This window comes from Procambarus clarkii, chromosome 67 (genome assembly GCF_040958095.1).
Source record: "Procambarus clarkii isolate CNS0578487 chromosome 67, FALCON_Pclarkii_2.0, whole genome shotgun sequence".
In the NCBI taxonomy this organism is placed as follows: domain Eukaryota; kingdom Metazoa; phylum Arthropoda; class Malacostraca; order Decapoda; family Cambaridae; genus Procambarus; species Procambarus clarkii.
Window position 1 is genome coordinate 31969346 of NC_091216.1, and position 18326 is coordinate 31987671.

At 39.9% G+C, this 18326-nt stretch overlaps 1 protein-coding gene across 1 annotated transcript in view; it reads left to right on the forward strand.

Moving 5' to 3' along the window:
• LOC123767560 (uncharacterized) overlaps positions 1-18326 on the forward strand; it is a 545934-nt gene that overhangs the window by 400281 nt on the left and 127327 nt on the right. The window contains exon 3 of the mRNA XM_069310624.1: positions 6659-6692. The gene's annotated coding sequence lies outside the window, so the exon portion shown is untranslated. The remainder of the gene's footprint in view (positions 1-6658; positions 6693-18326) is intronic.

An 18326-nucleotide genomic window follows, 5' to 3' on the forward strand; every position in this document is an offset into this window, starting at 1 on the left:
ATGAGTAGACGGTATGACGTGACCTTGTGGAGTCAATGACCTATGACGTCATACATTAATATGGACCCCCTCCTCCCCCCCCCCCCATTTGTATTCACCGAATTATTAATGGACTCGACCCAAGGTGTTTTGAGAAATTATTTTGAGCAGGAATTGCCCACTCCTAAACAGGCCTCGTTATTAGTAAGTAGTTTGTTTGTATGACCTGCAATAAGTCGAGGAAATAAACAAGTCTGAGGCTTAGTAAACAGATAAACACGTCTTAGAATGAGCAAACAAGTCAACGCAACTGAGAGTGACAGATAACAAAGACGGCTAAAAGATATTATAAGATAAAAAGATAAAGATAATAAATTATTACACCAGATCTCGAAATAATTACAGTGTTTCCACTGAGTTTACCTGAAGGAACAATGGTGATGCCTCCAATGTCAAGAAATGTAGATGAAAATAAAGAGTGTAATTAAAGGACAAGGTAATTAAAGGACAAGGTAATTAAAGGACAAGGGATTGTCTTGCTGATTTGTTTCGAGCATTTAAAGGTCAACAAGGATTAGGTTGACCGCGAGATCCATATCCCTGTTGATGTACAAATGATCAAATTTGTACAAAATGATGGTTATATGTACAAATTATCTTTTCTTTAATGATGCCTTTGTTTACTCTTAGGAGCCTTGAAAGATTTTGCTTGTATTAATGTATACTTTACTCTACGTTAATCTCACGCCATTGTTCATATTTAGCTTCTTTCAAATGGCTTGGGGTTGTGGATAATTACCAGTATTTCTTAAATCATTTAACTTAAGCCTACTTCGACCAGCCTTTGCCCGTCTCGCATCCCAGACCATATTCCCTACGAATTTGAGTGAGGCTAGCCCCTAGCGTTGGGGCCCCTCCAAGCTTTGAACAGACGAACAGACAGACAGACACTTTTAATGCAATGAGATGCTCAACCATTTTGCTCACAGTCACCTCAGTGCTTGGAGGACTGCTAGGGTGACGATACATTTGGTACTTTTCTCAAGGAGAAATTGACAACTTGAAGAGACTGATGCAGAAAATTGGCGATTTAGATGCTCACGATCCTCAATTCCTGTCTCAAGGAGTCTGGCCTGGCCTTATTAAACGTATGCCTTAACCTGTATAAGCTATTTCTTCACTCCACTACGGGCTCACCATGACCCGTGCTGCTTGGATCTTTTGGTTCCAGGTAGCGAATCTTTAACAACATATTTCTTCAGCCCGAAACAGAGAGTTTGACGAGGTTGAAATTAATATTCGCACTGATACTTATTGGAACCAAGCAACGCTGTGAGGGTTAGGGATAGATAAAGAAACTTAGTTAGCCTCGTTGGCGTCCTTAAGTGTGGTAACTACCAGTGAGTTGTTATAGTGACGATTCGAACAGGTCATCTGAAGGAGCCGGAAGTGGTCACACGGTCGGCCGAGCGGACGGAGGAGCCGGTCGGCCGAGCGGACAGCACGCTGGACTTGTGATCCTGTGGTCCTGGGTTCAATCCCAGGCGCCGGCGAGAAACAATGGGCAGAGTTTCTTTCACCCTATGCCCCTGTTACCTAGCAGTAAAATAGGTACCTGGGTGTTAGTCAGCTGTCACGGGCTGCTTCCTGGGGGTGGAGGCCTGGTCGAGGACCGGGCCGCGGGGACACTAAAAAGCCCCGAAATCATCTCAAGATAACCTCAAGATAACGGTACAGCTCATTCTTTACTCCGCTAATCATCTTAAACTCATCAAAGACAGGCTTTCTTGAAGGAATTTTGTTTGATGTCGGTTGAGTTCTTTGCGTGAATAGCATTTAAAATGTCACTAAATGGAAGCAAAGAAAACTGCTCAGATTTTTTTTAACTCTTTATATATTTAACAAATCGTTGTATACAGGTTTTTTTAAGAGTTAAGTGGGGCTCAAAGTGAGTTTCAAATGTACAAGGCTCATGAACTACCACTTTGCCAGGAGCAGAATAGGGTTAAAATCAGGGAAGCGACTTATTTTCCCGGGTTTCTTAATAAACGAACTTGTACAACAATCCACATTTTAGCTGATCCCAAGCTGACTATCGTAAACTTTCTTACGTGTAAATTCAAGAATAATTCAATTATACACTTCATATACACTATATTGCTATACACATTATACACTATACTACTTTACGTTCACGTTAAATCATACCATTCTTCAATTCCTTCTAAACACATTAATCCAAAATATTAATGTTTTTTTTATCATTTTGATCTGGTTCATAGCTGCAAAAAAATTCGTGTAGAATCCTGTGGGCTTTGCCAAATATATTCCTAGACGATAGCCCAGAGTTCCTCGACTCCGCTCCTTTGCTAAAGTTTGAGACACATATAAAATAGAATCTTTAATGAGCTATTGCTCATTATCGTGCCCAATTCTCTTCGCTTCACAAATACACATATATTTACCAATTCCATTTGTGTCCAGCTCAAACAACTCAAAATAGAAGTATAAGCCTCATTAGGGGTTATTAGGTATTTAGAGGATTGTATGAGTCCTTCACACTGGGGAGATGCTTTCTCTGAACGTCTGTCTGTGTCTGTCTGTCCGTCTGTCTGTCCGTCTGTCTGTCTGTCTGTCTGTCTGTCTGTCTGTCTGTCTGTCTGTCTGTCTGTCTGTCTGTCTGTCTGTTTATTCCTTCCTACGCCGTCCTATCTCAAATCCTCATCCTTGTCCCTCTTCCCAGAGCTATAGAATTTTAATGGCCTGGCGCTTTCTCCTGATAGTTCCCTTGCCTTCTCTCTCTAAAGTAAATAAAGAGCAGTAACGAGCAGTCTCTCTCTCTCTGTCTCTCTCTCTCTCTCTCTCTCTCTCTCTCTCTCTCTCTCTCTCTCTCTCTCTCTCTCTCTCTCTCTCTCTCTCTCTCTCTCTCTCTCTCTCTCTCTCTCTAAAGTAAATAAAGAACAGTCTCTCTGTCTAAAGTAAATAAAGAGCAGTCTCTCTCTCTCTCTCTCTCTCTCTCTCTCTCTCTCTCTCTCTCTCTCTCTCTCTCTCTCTCTCTCTCTCTCTCTCTCTCTCTCTCTCTCTCTCTCTCTCTCTCTCCCTCTCTCTCTCTCTCTCTCTCTCTCTCTCTCTCTCCCACTCTCTCACTCTGGCTCGTATATATACCTCTTTCCACCCACCAGGAAAGGGCAAGGGGACTCCAAATAAACAAATGGACCACGACAAGGGAACAAAAGGAACGAGGATAATATAGAAGCGAATATGAAGAAAACAAATGTGAATAGTTTTACACCCTTTGTTGCTTCATAAAGGAGCAGGTGCACAAACAGGAGAAAGATTCAGAAACTCGAAGGAAGAGCAATAAATATCTAAAAGACGAATGTAGGAAGTAGATAAAGAATTAGGGAATCGTAGAGACCCGTTCTCTCTCTTAATGCCTCGCAATTTGTTGTATTAAAATCCCAATATGGCCAAAATATGACGAATTATCAATTATATATATATGAATTATTATCAATTCACCAGTTTGCGATGTTGATGGACTCTTCCGTTTTCTATTTGTGGGTTCTCGGTCAGGTTAGGTTGGGGTAATTTAATGTTTTTTTTTGTGGCATTGTCACCACCACCACTACCACCATACCACCACCACCACTACCACCATCACTGGTATTGTCGTCTGCATTATAATGGTCTCACTAGTACCACTAATATTAAAGTTTGATTTTGCATTTTTATGGTTATTAAAATGTGCAGAACAAATGTGTATTGTTATTTTTGTCATTATCATATTTTATTATTATTTTTAATTGTTAAATGATGGTTATTATAGAGGAGTGTGTGGAGTGTAATTGTCAGATGTCCTTGTGGCTTGGGGCAATATGTGTGTGTGTGTGTGTGTACTCATCTGGTTGTGGTTGAGGGGGTGTGGGTTTTGGCTCTTTGGTCCCGCCTCTTAACTGTCAATCAACTGTTGCACACATTTCTGAGACATACGCATATATATATATATATACAGACATACATATTATATGGTGTGTGTGTGTGTGTGTGTGTGTGTGTGTGTGTGTGTGTGTGTGTGTGTGTGTGTGTGTGTGTGTGTGTGTGTGTGTGTGTGGGTGTGTGTGTGTGTGAGATCACCTAATTGTACTCACCTAATTGAGCTTTCGGGGTCTGATCTTTGGCTAATACTTGGGAAGAGGGAATTGACATAGTGGGAAAAAAATATGAAATGTTCGCAATGAACATCAACAAAACAAGAGGGCATGAAGTGGGAGCTTCTCATATGACTCACAGAGATGTTAGAAAGTTTCCTTTTAGCATAAGAATAGTGGTAAAAAAAAATAGTGAACTAAAGAAGCAGGCTGTAGCAAATGAACTACAATAAGGAGGATTGTTGTAGTAGAAAAAGGGAAACTAGGGATAAGAAAGTGTTGCTGTTTGAATAAGCTGAACTCCAGAGGCAAGAAACTCTCACTTTGTCTTATTGTGTCGAGTGCAAAGCCGGTTGCTTTTCTCTCACTTTCGGTTGTTGAGACAATATTAATTGAGACCCAACCAGACCAAAACCCGTCTTGGAAAGTTCGTTGAAATTTTGGGTATCTACAGACAGGTTTTCACCCATACGTTCTCATCACTTCGTGAGAACAACTTTTCCCCCCTTTCTCACAACTTGTACATACAAGAGAAGGCTACAATCTGATGTATTCCCACATAATGTCTGGAAGGAACTAACGATTTACCATATATCTACAAAATATCTCAATCGGTTTAATATTTAGACAGAGATCAAAGACCAAGGCTGATTTGAAAATTCCTAAATATTATCCCCTATTTTGCTTTGACGGGATATTTGTGTGCATATATATATATATATATATATATATATATATATATATATATATATATATATATATATATATATATATATATATATATATATATGTATATTATAATTCCTCTTATTTCATACTCTACAACCTTCATTTTTTTTTTTGTGCCTCTCTCACCACTCACTGCTCCTCACCACTCACTGCTCCTCACCACTCACTGCTTCTCCCAACATCTCTTCCTCTTATTCCCCTTCCTCCTTAGACCTCTTAACTCCCCGTACTGCTTTACTTCTGTCTGTTTTCGTATCCTTTACCTCCTCAAACATTCCTCCTTCTCTCCTCCTACTCCTCCTCCTTCCCACTGACCACGGGCCCGTCTGTCTGTTTACCAATGGCAAACACCAGTCCACTCAAAATGGTCTGGCGGGCATATTAATAATACCTTCAGAGCACACAAACTTCCATAGCAGTAATGCTGATCTCACGCCTCCCCGGCCCACCTTGGCTCTCCGACTGAATGGTTTCCTCCACGGCTAATCTCTCTCCCACACTATCTGAGGGAGAGGGGAGTGGAAGAGCAGGCGTGGAAGAGGGCAGAGGGGTGGTGATTGCAGAGAAAGAGAGAGAGAGAGAGAAAGGGAGAGAATACTGATTTTACAGATAAAGGGTTGATCACTTAAATGCCATTATTAAGAAATTAATCTTAATTGATAAGACTCTTAGTTTTAACAAAAAAAGAGAGAGTTTCTGAAGATATTCGTCGGGTCTGTAGTGTCTGGGTTGTTTGTTTGTTTCTCTCACTCTCTCTCTCTCTCTCTCTCTCTCTCTCTCTCTCTCTCTCTCTCTCTCTCTCTCTCTCTCTCTCTCTCTCTCTCTCTCTCTCTCTCTCTCTCTCTCTTAATTCGAGCATTCTCAGAACTTGCAGGAACAGCTATCAAACTGATACCTCGATAGCCATATAATATTACCCAAGATAGCGTAATATCTATCCCCTATTAGTAATATCAATTATTACCCTAACGTATCTAGAGAAAATATATTTAAACACATCAACTGTTCCCAAAAGGCCAACGTATAGTGAATGGCAAAATAGATTACACTGAATCTAACACCTTTAGTATAGCTTAAATGAATGTATAGAAGCGTATGGTGAACTGTTTTATAGATGCTCACATTTTTTGGGTCTCGCATTTTTTTTTACGTATGGATGTTTCGCATGTTTCCATATTTTTGTCATGTATTGCATATATATATATATATATATATATTTGCCACCCTCTGTGAGGCTGCACGGCGTGTACTGGTAATAATGAGTGTTCCATTTTAGGGGAAAACTAGTAATTGGTGCTTGAATGAAGCAGTAATTACTCCCCCAATTTGCCCATGGGGGAAGGGAGGGAGGGAGGGAGGGGGGAGGGGGGAGAGACACACCCACCCACACCTCTTTCATCACTTTCTCGTACTTCTTCTCCTCCTCCTCTTTTTCTTTTTTTTTCTTCTTTTTCTTCTTCTGTTTCTGTTTCTCTCTGTTTACCTTGGTCTCCTTCAGCCGTTTCTACCTACATCTTTCTTTCTCTCTCTTTCATTCTGTCTGTTTGTCTCTGTTTGTCTCTCTCTCTCTCTCTCTCTCTCTCTCTCTCTCTCTCTCTCTCTCTCTCTCTCTCTCTCTCTCTCTCTCTCTCTCTCTCTCTCTCTCTCTCTCTCTCTCTGTCTCTCTCTCGCTCTAGTATAGTCGTGCTAGCCTGGTTCCTCACTATTCTCCCCCTTATAATATATTATGTTGAGGCAACGGTTTTTCCCCTTTCCCTAAGGCAAAATCTTAAGATAACTATTTACCCTATTTTTTTCAGGCAAACCGCTTACTACCACATTCTTCATTGGAAGGTGGGTTATACCCTATAGCTGTCATCGATGGCTTTCTAATGACTGCAAGTAAGTGGGATTTACCTATCGTTTGGACTTACCCATTGTTCCCATGGCAAGTGGGCCTCGTCCCTATCATAAGTGACCTTCTATAACACGGGTGACCTATCACGAGTGACCCCCCAGAATAAAAAAATGATCTCCCCCCGTATCACAAGTTGATAATTCGCTCCTATGATCTTCCAGTGTAGCCATGAATCCTATATGTCCATGAGAGTCCAATGAAGACCCCCTAGTCTCTCTGTCTCTCTCTCTCTCTCTCTCTCTCTCTCTCTCTCTCTCTCTCTCTCTCTCTCTCTCTCTCTCTCTCTCTCTCTCTCTCTCTTACTCCACTTTCATATCAACCCTTCCCATAACGCTCACCTACTTACCCTTCTCTTCTCCCTTCTCTCATCTTCCCCCTTCTATGCTTCCCCCCCCCCTACTTCCTTCACTTCATTCCTCTACTCCCATGTCTTCCCATGCTTCTCTTCCCTACCCCACCCCACCCCCCTCACTTCCTCCCCTCTCCACTACCCCTCCGTCCCCTCTTAAAGCTATCCCCTCCAAAAATGCAACGGTTGCAAGCGAAGGCATCCCCTCTCCCCCTCCCTATCCCTCCTTACCCCTCATAATCCCCATTTCCAGCCGCACAGCTACCCCGGCTCAATCATGGATGCAAAAACGCAAGCACTACCCCCTTCCACCCCCCCCCTTCTCTCTCTCTCTCTCTCTCTCTCTCTCTCTCTCTCTCTCTCTCTCTCTCTCTCTCTCTCTCTCTCTCTCTCTCTCTCTCTCTCTCTCTCTCTCTCTCTCACACAAGCACAGACAAGCGTTGATATGTGCACCAATTTTTACTCATATGTATAGGGAGATAATTTAGGAGATGCTATGGGCTTGAGGGTCCTCTATAAACGCAAGCAAGCAAGGGCTCGTGCTTGCTTGCTTGCTTGCTTGCTTGCTTGCTTGTCTTCATAGAGGAAAGGAGATTTAGTGTGCGTGATTGTATGATCAAGCATTGACTTCCGGTATAAAATTTTGGCTTGTTTTGCTTTTCTTCTTGTCCTCATTCTTGCAAGCCCACGCAGACAATCAAGCAAGGAATAAGAAATCAATGAATCAAGTCTCAAATGCACAACCACCCCCCCCCCTCCTATCATCCCCCCTCTCCCCCATTCCCTTACGACCATCCGTTCTCTAATTTCCCTACACCTCTACACCCCCCCCCTCCCCCCCTCCGAGGAGAAAATAAGAGTGTGCTAGAGGAGTGGGGGAGGGGGAGCAGATGAGTGGGGGCGCCGGTTGCCAGGGGAGACGCAGCATCTCGCGCATAAATCAATGCATTTATGGAATGCACATGTGCGCGGTGCTGAGGTCTTTCTCCTCCTCCTCCTCCTCCCCTAACCCCTTCTCCTGGGGCTCTATATTTCTCCCTCCCCCCCTCTTTCGGACCATCCATAATAACGCCTGGACGCGCCTCTTGATTAGAGCTATGTGGCTGGCTCTATCTCTCTCGCTCTATGTCTCTCTCTGTCTCTATAATCTCTCTATCTCTATGTCTCTCTGTCTCTCTCTAATCTCTCTCGCTCTATGTCTCTCTGTCTCTCTCTAATCTCTCTCGCTCTATGTCTCTCTGTCTCTCTAATCTCTCTCGCTCTATGTCTCTCTGTCTCTCTCTAATCTCTCTCGCTCTATGTCTGTCTCTCTAATTTCTCTCGCTCTATGTCTCTCTGTCTCTCTAATCTCTCTCGCTCTATGTCTCTCTGTCTCTCTAATCTCTCGCTCTATGTCTCTCTGTCTCTCTAATCTCTATCTCTCTCTCGCTCTATGTCTCTCTGTCTTTCTAATCTGTCTCTCTCTCTCTCGCTCTATGTCTCTCTGTCTCTCTAATCTCTCTATCTCTCTCTCTCTCTCTCTCTCTCTCTCTCTCTCTCTCTCTCTCTCTCTCTCTCTCTCTCTCTCTCTCTCTCTCTCTCTCTCTCTCTCCCTCTCTCTCTCTCTCTCTCTCTCTCTCTCTCTCTCTCTCTCTCTCTCTCTCTCTCTCTCTCTCTCTCTCTCTCTCTCTCTCTCTCTCTCTCTCTCTCTCCTTTGATGAAGAACTCTCACTTCTCTTCCTCCACACTTGGTTCCCCTCGCTAATATTTATCTTTCTCCTCACCTCGATTTCTCTTCTCCTAATTAGCACCTTTTTCACTCGGGGGTCATTACGTTCGTACAATTATCATCTTTATCCGGGTTTACTCTGTCTCTCGGTCTTTATAATCTGTCGCTTATGTGGATTAATTGTGATCTTTGTGGATAATTTATTGATTGTTATCTCGTCTCTCTCTCTCTCTTGTTCGGAATGCATTGATTGTAGTGTTGTTTCTGTGAGTAATGTATTCGTTATCGTATTTTCTTTGTGGGTAATGTATTAGACTGTAGTGTAATCTCTGTGGGTAATGTATTTTCTGCAAGAATGTAGCGATTGTAATATAGTTTTTGCACCATTGTTCATGTTGCAAGCACATGCAACAATTCTGTCTGATTGATTGTTGTATAACCTAAGTGATTAATATCTTTTAGTCTTTCTTTCAACTCACTATCGCATTTTGCTACAACAACAACAACCCCACACACACACACACATAAACACACACACACACACACACACACACACACACACACACACACACACACACACACACACACACACACACACACACACACATTAGGAAGTGATGTGGTGGAGGCTGACTCCATACACAGTTTCAAGTGTAGATATGACAGAGCCCGATAGGCTCAGGAATCTGTACACCTGTTGATTGACGGTTGAGAGGCGGGACCAAAGAGCCAGAGCTCAACCCCCGCAAACACAACTAGGTGAGTACAACTAGGTGAGTTCACACACACACACACACACACACACACACACATACACACACACACCCACACACACACACACACACACACACACACACACACACACACACACACACACACACACACACACACACACACACACACACACCCACACACACACACACACACACACACACACACACACACACACACACACACACACACACACACACACACATGCCAGGCCTTGGGAAGCTGGACAGGTATTTAGTGAAGCTATTAGACTTTCTTATTCATACCTGCTATACTTCGCCTGTTAGTGCTCTGTTTCTCACTAATCTCCTCACCCAACTGTAACAACGCCAATTCCTACCACCTCCCTGCCTTTCACTATCTTTCTACCTGCTACTAAAACAACTTTTCCTGAAACAAATTTTCCCTAAAAACAACTTTACTGACCCTCACTAATCATGTCCCCCTCCCAAATTATGGGCCTAAACCCCCCCCCACTCCCCCATTCCTGGGTCACCCCTTTGTCACAGTGTAGTGACCTTTCAACCCTCTTCCTCCATCGTCTTGGTAGAACACACCATTAACCTGACCATTATCAGTTTACTTATGCCTAAAGGAAAAGAAAGGAATACTCTGTTGAAATTTGTCTGTTTCTCTTGCTGCTAATCATTTATCCTTCCTACTCCTTCTCCAGTTCTCCGTATTTGTCGTTTTTAGTTATTTTCATCTTATTCTTTCCCTCTCTGTCTTATCCTCACTCGGTATCTTGACTTTCCTCTGTGTTCTTCATTACTTTCTACATCTTTGTTTTCAATCTATTTTTCCCTCTTTCGTGTCCCATCTACTTCCTTCTTTGTATTGTAACTTCATTATCTTCAATCACTCTAATCTTCCATTTCTTTTCTCTTGTTCCACTCCATCTCGCCTTCGTCTTCTACTGCTCTCCGTTCGATTCCCTTTCGTCATTCTCCTTTATCATCTGTCTCACTTTGATTATTTTCAGCTTCACTTCCTCCAGTTCTTCTGTTTCTATTATCCACTCTCTCTCTCTCTACATCATTTTTGTTGACGTTTTTCACCCTCTTCTATATCATTCCTCTCTCATTTCTTATTCACACTCTCATTCCATCTTTCTCTCTTTCCACCTACTTATTCACCCTCTCCTTGCAAGATGTTGTTTTGCTAAAACAAGTCCTTAATGTATTTCTCTGATTGGTTAGGGAAATCAGGTCATTTCAGGTCATTTGCTCCATGACCTATATCTCTTGACCTATGTCAAGAGACATAGGTCATGGAGCGCAAAGTGGAAGGAATACATGTCAAATAGCATGAGTTCTACGAACCTAGACAGTTCTAGGTCAAATAGCATCGTTCTAGGCACTTAACAAGGCCAAAGTGGCACACATTTCAGTGTGTGTCGTTGACTAATATTATTAAAAACAACAATCCTTTCCACAGATATGCAACCAACCAGTCGAACAAATGTGGTGCAATTCCGTATACGGATTATTAGTCAACAAAGCAAAACTTGATTAGATTTGGGTGAGTTTAGGAACTGGGGGACTCATCTCACTTAGATTTTTAGGTTAGAAATGGGAATTAGTGGCTAGATTTTTCGTAGATAAAGTTTATATATTGTGTAACTTTATCTGTGGAATATGTGGACACTTTGACCTTAATACTGAGTAAATGGAAAACAAAACTTATGTCTATATTACAAACTCTGGTAATCAATCATTGGAATATGATTATATTGACATATCTAAAGACATTTTCGCAAAGTTATAGCAGAAAATAATATAAAGTTATGTTAGACGATTCTTCCTGTACGTGTTATAGAATAACAGATAGCAAGGAGATTTAGGGGATTGTACAAGATTATCCGTTGGAAAGACTAAATCTGGAAGCTCTGGAAATACAACAAACGCTGTATAACTGTTTGAGGCGGGAATATGACTGCAGAGTAAAATACAGTTCTGTGTTAAGAGGTTTTAAGATATATTAAGATGTACTAAGAAGATTTAAATTTGTATTATAATATATTAACAAACTTCTTTCTCAAAACATTTACTCCTAATTTTTCTTCTTAAACAGGATTATTACAATCATTTTGTATTATTGTTTTTCCTATTTAATTTCACTACTACAACCACTTTTTCGAAATTTATTTTGAGAATTGTATTTTGTAAATCTGTATATCTTCTGAACTAAATTTGCTTAGAATTTTATTATATTTAGTTATAAGAACGTTATATTTACTTATATTTACGTTATATTTATTTAGCTAAGTTATAAGTTATATTTAGCTTAAGAATGTCATTTGTATTACCACTGTAATGTTTATGACTGTATTTTCTATTAGGGTGCATATAGGGACAGTTTTCAGTTATAAAATTCGCCTATTTTTTGGTCAACATTAACTTCCTAAGTTAATTTGTTCAATCTATTAATTCTAACTGCCTTGCTATCCACGCCTATGCAACTGTTTTGTTATCCAGGCTTTTCTGTCTCGTTATCCAGGTGAAATCAATTACCCAAATGCCAACAGACATACAAAATCATTTGCAGAATTGAGAAAATGGAAAGCATTACAAAAAATTCAATAGTGAACGAAGAATCCATCCACAGATCCTGTGTAGATATGATAAGAACCCAATAGGCAGGAGAACCTAAAATATATATATACCAGTTAACTGAGAGTTGAAAGGCTGGACCAAAGAGCTAAAGCTCAACCCTCCCTTACTAACCACTCTTCATTATCCACAACGGACGTCCATCACCATAAGGACCAACCGTTCATCTTAGTAACGTACTGGTCGGCTTACCTCGACGGATTATGAGGAATCGTCGTATAAATAGATTAATAGTCGGTCCGTTGGGGTGGAACCTGTGGGCCAGCATCCCCAAAATGACACAGGAGACGAGGTCCTCGACGCATACAGATAGGCTGATTAAGTGGTTTCTCCGACGGACGTGATCTAAGACTCCTCTCCCGTCATGTTAATTCCTTCAGGAGGGGGATATATATAACCCTTCCATCGCGTTGTCCGTTCCGTCGTGGGGGATGGGGCACTTGACGGATTAAGAAGCCAGTCTTGGTCATTAGGGAGCGAGATGGAGAAAGGGGGTTGCGTCTGTGGAGGCTGGGAGATGCTGGGGGATTAAGACATATGGGCCTAGGTGTCACTTAACCCATTGTTGGGTTTTGGGAGCTTGGGGTGAGGGGGTGAGTGATGGATGACGACGCGAATGACTTGAGGAAACGAGGAGATATGCGTTTGTAAGTGGACACCTCCGTCTGGCCGGTGAGAAGGTGGATATTGGTGCGTTAACAAGTGGACAAACAGGCGTTAGCAAGTGACCATGGATGATTAAAGACGCGGATGAGAATGGAAATGCAAAACGGCTGAACGCATGGGTATGATATGTGAATAATGAACCTGGGGAAGCTGAGTTGCTTACATGAGTAAATGAACATTAATGGGTTGAGAGAGTCACTCCTGCAACCTCGTCCCTTTACCAAGAACTAACACGAGCGTGAATAGAGGGTCGTTAACATGTTGAGGGAAGGGTTGGCTGGGTTATGGACTTCATCACTCCGCAGACAGATAGACAGACAGACAGACAGACAGACAGATAGAGGGTGACGGTTGTAAGTGGGTCGTAAAAATAGATTACAGGAGCCTTGATTCTTCCCCTCAGATCGTTCAGCACAGAGGGTGTCTTAACTTTCACTTAAATCATGCTATCATTGTTGACCAAGTCTAATTATCTCGACATATATATATATATATATATATATATATACATATATATATATATATATATATATATATATATATATATATATATATATATATATATATATATATATATATATATATATATATATATAAGATGATTGTTTTATCTCTTTTTTTTCCTTTTTATTTTCATAAGCCTGGATTCGATCGGCAACATTATTTATTAGTCACTTGGAGGGTTATTAAGGCAAGAACAGCTTTATTCACTACCGAGCAAGTTTGCTTATTCCAGGAGTAAACTCTTCGAGTTTATAAACCAAGAACTGGGTTTACACCTCTCGTTGTCAGTTGCAAGGTTCTGTATACTACTGGAAGCAGGACTAAGTAACCTAGTTTAACCAAAACTAATAAATACTTAAATTAACCTAAATTTAACCAATCTCAGTAAAGAAACCTTACTTAACAAACCTAACTTGAACAAACCTAATTTAACAAACCTAACTTAACAAATCAGTGTTGAACAAACTCAACAAAAACCAATTTAACATATCAACCTAAAATAAAACAAAAACAAAACCTAACAAAACTTCTTTAACAAAAATAAAGAAACCTAACTTAAGTTGGAATTAACTAAAAAAAAAAAATTCCATGTAATAGTTGCATTTAACGATGGAATTACAGGTCAGTGACCCTAATCACTCCCAAAAATAGAATCAATATTATAGAATCAATATTAAAATAGAATCAATATTATTATTATCAATCAAAATAGAATCAATATTTTTTTTCTGTTTTTGGTTTGAGAGACTCCACTAAATAGTAGATCAAGTGCACTCTCCAAGAGTCTCAGCTAATATAGCAGAAAGGTTTGTCATGTATTGCTAGAAGTTCTAGCAATGCATAACTAGGAAATCAATGCATTGGTACAACACATAGTCGGTACAAAGAACGTACACATATTGGTACAATATTCAGAAATGGTGAAAATTGTACCGAAGGAACGTTTTGGATAGATTATAGTCCCCTTATGGTTCGAGTTTGTGACCTACCTCTATTATCTCATTATACTTGAGTTGTCGAGTCGTAAGTAACTACCTCCAAGAGTTGATCACACTTGAGGGTAAAGTCAGGAATATCAACCTCCCCAAAGCATACCATACATGAGTGTGGTATTAGAATTAACTACCTCTCCTAACTAATCATACTTGAATGTTTTCAGTCAGCATCAACTACCTCCCTTAGTGTATCATACTTGAGTGTAGAGTCAGCATCAACTACCTCCCTTAGTATATCATACTTGAGTGCAGAGTCAGCATCAACTACACAACCTATCTAAGCATACTTAAGTGTCAAGCTCATTCTCAAAGCTCATTGCTGACTATAGAGACTCACGTAACAAGTATGCCAGGCGCTCATCTGGGTGTCACACTACCATTCTGGATATCATCTTGTCTGGATATCTTTTTGTCCTGTCGCTATTCATCCTATACATAGTTTTCTACCCATTTGCCTATATGTATATTCGCCTATTTGTATACGCTTGGGCTTGCATAGGGGGCTGTAGCTTCTTAGCTCCACTTTGTAATTGTTAATTGCCTTGAGTGAGGCAATTAATGGAATGATGTGTGTGTGTCTTATTTATAGTGGGGTTACCCGGCGATGCCCGGGGCGACCTGGGACTAGAACTTTAAGACATTTTACACTGAAGATGTTTCTTGTGATATCCCTACAGAGTGATTTGGGTATTCATTATCCTTGTTCACACCTATTTTAACTCAATTGTGCTTTGTAGAACATAAGAACTAGGTTCTAGGTCACGTCTTTCAATATATATATATATATATATATATATATATATATATATATATATATATATATATATATATATATATATATATATATATATATATATATATATATATATATATCGCGCTCGTGTTTTCTATCCTCTTTGGTTTGTTATTATATATCATTAATGTATAATGAACGTAGCTAAATCAACGTGCATTATATGTAATGTCTCCCTCCACTACGTTACAATTCATGTTTGGAGTGTGGAGCTCCACTAATTCTGTGTTCTACGTTTCTAACTGTGTACTAAAAATGTGTGTGTGTGTGTGTGTGTGTGTGTGTGTGTGTGTGTGTGTGTGTGTGTGTGTGTGTGTGTGTGTGTGTGTGTGTGTGTGTGTGCTAGTATATTTGAAAGCGTTTGCATTTCTCAATAACTCTATCCGCCCTTTTTTTTTGGTCTCATCTTCAGAAACAGACCAATTTGTTACATTTATGAAAAAATCTCTCGTAACCGATTTATACCAGGGGAGCTAATCTCACTCCTAAATTGCAGCCTTCTTTTTTTTTTCTTTGTGCTTTTATTGCTTTCTTTTTCATTTTTTTAGAGTAGCTGCCCCTCGCGAACTGTTATTAGTAAAAAAAAAATAGTATATAGTTTTTACGTTCCAACGAGTAATATAATGTGGGTATTTGGTTTGGTGTTGGAATTAAGGCTTAAGGACCCTCTTTAAGCCTTTAAGATATATATATATATATATATATATATATATATATATATATATATATATATATATATATATATATATATATATATATGTCGTACCTAGTAGCCAGAACGCACTTCTCAGCCTACTATGCAAGGCCCGATTTGCCTAATAAGCCAAGTTTTTCTGAATTAATATATTTTCTCAAATTTTTTTCTTATGAAATGATAAAGCTACCCATTTCATTATGTATGAGGTCAATTTTTTTTTAGTGGAGTTAAAATTAACGTAGATATATGACCAAACCTAACCAACCCTACCTAACCTAACCTAACCTATCTTTATAGGTTAGGTTAGGTTAGGTAGCCGAGAAAGTTAGGTTAGGTTAGGTTAGGTAGGTTAGGTCGTCGAAAAAACATTAATTCATTAAAACTTGGCTTATTAGGCAAATCGGGCCTTGCATAGTAGGCAGAGAAGTGCGTTCTGGCTACTAGGTACGACATATATATATATATATATATATATATATATATATATATATATATATATATATATATATATATATATATATATATATATATATATATATATATATATACCTGCTTGATTATTGTATTAGTGTATACAACTGCTAGATTGGTGCACAAGGCTTTTCTTAACAAAAATTTTACAACGCATAAAAAATAGAGTAGATTATGTAGCAATTTAAAGGTTGTTCACTCAATAAAATAGGAAAGTAACGGTGGTTTACTGAATAAAGAAACAAAGTAAATGTTGACCACTGAATCAAGTATCAAAGTAAAGGTAGTTTACTGAAGGAAGTAGTAAAGTAAAAGCGAGTTAGTGAATAAAGTAGCAAAGAAAGTTTGTTCACTCAATAAAATAAAACATTAAGGGTTGTTCATTATAAAAAAGCAGCATAGGTTTGTTCATTCCATAAAATAACACATTGAAGGTTATTAAGGCTCAATAAAGTAGCATAGTAAATGCAGTCCCCAGAATAAAGGTCAGAAATCATTATAAAGAAACAAAATAAAGTCATGGATTAGACTCTCTCCCTCTCTCTTTCTCTCTCTCTCTCTCTCTCTCTCTCTCTCTCTCTCTCTCTCTCTCTCTCTCTCTCTCTCTCTCTCTCTCTCTCTCTCTCTCTCTCTCTCTCTCTCTCTGCTACTCATCTCAATTACCTTCCCCCTCATATTTCCTGATATCTCGCCTACTCATTCTTCCTTTACTCTAATCAAAGTCAGTCCCTCATCCTAATCCTGATATCTTGCTATTGATACGAATGTCAGGGTTTTCATTGGAGCGTTCGTAAGTCTGCTCTTTCGTGACCTAATTGAGATATCACTGCGATTATCTTGATTCAGATGAATGTATTTTAATATAATTATAACTTATTATTTTTATTAGTTGTTGTATGAAACATACTTATCAGTGAAGGATGTGTTGCAATGTTGTATTTTTTCCGTTCAATTTAGTTTCTTGTTTCGTTCAAAGTCTATCATTGATCTTATATTTGTGCAGTTGAGTTAAAAATTATGCATCAGTTTAACACTCTGACAAGTTTCTTATTCTGGCAATACTTATACTTAACAGTGATAAGTGAAATTTGTTGATATGTTGAATTCTCGATTAGCCAAGTCACAATAATGGGAGCTGAAAATTTTGACACTCAATGCACATTTCTGAAAATAAGTGGCGATGTTTCGGTTTCGTCCTGTCACCAGTATCATGTGACGATGTTTCGATCTGTTTTGGACCATTATAACGTCGATCATGGACCATTATCCCCTGCACTGCGCACCTGTTATTGGCAAAAATTTCAAAATGCAATTGTTAAGGACATATTTTTGTTGTTTTGATAAATCTTCAGGTGAAGTTAATGTCCAAATGTTTCCAAACTAAACTATTTTCATTTCAAAGTACAAAGAGTGATGAAAACATTAATAAAAACTTTAAAATATGGCCTAATAAATAAAAATTGACAATTCTCAAAACGACATTTGTTGACCTGCGCAGTGGCTTGATAAGGGTCCGGGACGGTACGAAACGTCGTCATTTGACAGTGGTCCGGGGCGGTACGAAACGTCGTCATTTGACAGTGGTCCGGGGCGGTACGAAACGTCGTCATTTGACAGTGGTCCGGGGCGGTACGAAACGTCGTCATTTGACAGGGGTCCGGGGCGGTACGAAACGTCGTCATTTGACAGTGGTCCGGGGCGGTACGAAACGTCGTCACTTGACAGTGATCCGGGGCGGTACAAAACGTCGTCATTTGACAGTGGTCCGGGGCGGTACGAAACGTCGTCACTTGACAGTGCTCCAGGATGGTAAGAAACGTCTTCACTTGACAGTGGTCCGGGGCGGTACAAAACGTCGTCATTTGACAGTGGTCCGGGGCGGTACGAAACGTCGTCACTTGACAGTGCTCCAGGATGGTAAGAAACGTCTTCACTTGACAGTGGTCCGGGACGGTACAAAACGTCGTCATTTGACAGTGGTCCGGGATGGTACGAAACGTCGTC